Raw genomic sequence first — 1,069 nt, 5'->3', positions numbered from 1 at the left:
TTAATTTCCATAGCTTATAAATCTAGCATAAGAATATGGAAATTTTTCCCTGAAAAGGAGGGTACCATAAATTAGTAAAATACAGCTTGCTTTCAATAAATGTTTAGCCATATTAAGAAAGCCATTTCATTTCCCTGAGGCTCACTTTCCATAAATTTAAAAGGTAATGTTTGCTTACCTGAACTCTATTTCTTTTCCCTTTAATAAACTATAGATCTCTGGGCAGAATGAAATTCAGATTACATTATAGCACAATTTGGTTGATTCTTGGTCAGTTGATCAAAACTTTTAGATTAAATGAGTTGATATTTGTTCATTCTTTTGGAGGAAGACATATAAAGAGTGATTATCATGCTCACTGCGGCAGCACATATAATAAAATTGGAACAGTACAGATAAGATTAGCAGGGCCCCTGCACAAGGATGACATGCAAATTCATGAAGTGTTCCATATTTTAAGAAAAAGAATGATTATTAAATTAGCGAGAGACACCAAACTTTGGGAGGTGTTTCATAAAACATGTTAGAAACAAGATTCTATGTGGCCTTTCCATCAAAATCATAATTGAAAAGTACTTACCATATTCACAGTCAATGATGAATTTCTAAGTGTGGTAAGAGGGAGACCTAGATAACAAAGACTGATTGACAAAAGGACCAGGGGTTATAGGAAACAGGTTCAATACTCATTAAGAGTGTGATGAGTTTAAAAGAGCAAACAGGCTTAAGGTGTACTTGTGAAGGAGCAGTAGCTGGGTTAATGTAAGCAATAGAGCCTTTATTCTCTGTGCTAAAGAGATAATTTCCAAAGAATGTTTATCTTAGAGTGTCAGACTTAAGAACTTAAGTGAACTGGAGCAATTAAAAGAACTGCTGTAGTAGGTGGTAAATGTTATAAGAAATATAGTCATGGTTATGGATTTTAGCTCAACATCATGCCAGGCTTTTTATTGGTTCACATTTTTCTTTAATGAAATACATTACTTTGTGAAGTAGTTAATAATAATTTTTAAGATGAAAGAGTATTGCACCCCATTAGCAATGTTTAAAAAAAAAGTAAGCAAAATAG

At 32.7% G+C, this 1,069-nt stretch overlaps 1 non-coding gene across 1 annotated transcript; it reads left to right on the top strand.

Moving 5' to 3' along the window:
* The first annotated feature begins 351 nt into the window (after positions 1-351).
* On the top strand, positions 352-458 carry LOC148093141 (U6 spliceosomal RNA). The gene has a single exon (XR_015714622.1). It is a non-coding gene; the product is annotated as a U6 spliceosomal RNA (small nuclear RNA).
* Positions 459-1,069: the final 611 nt, after the last annotated feature.

The sequence above is a fragment of the Miniopterus natalensis genome, chromosome 5 (assembly GCF_054644295.1).
Source record: "Miniopterus natalensis isolate mMinNat1 chromosome 5, mMinNat1.hap1, whole genome shotgun sequence".
Classification (NCBI taxonomy): Eukaryota; Metazoa; Chordata; class Mammalia; order Chiroptera; family Miniopteridae; genus Miniopterus; species Miniopterus natalensis.
Note: the sequence above shows the minus strand (reverse complement) of the source record. Positions and strands in the feature narration are given on the sequence as shown.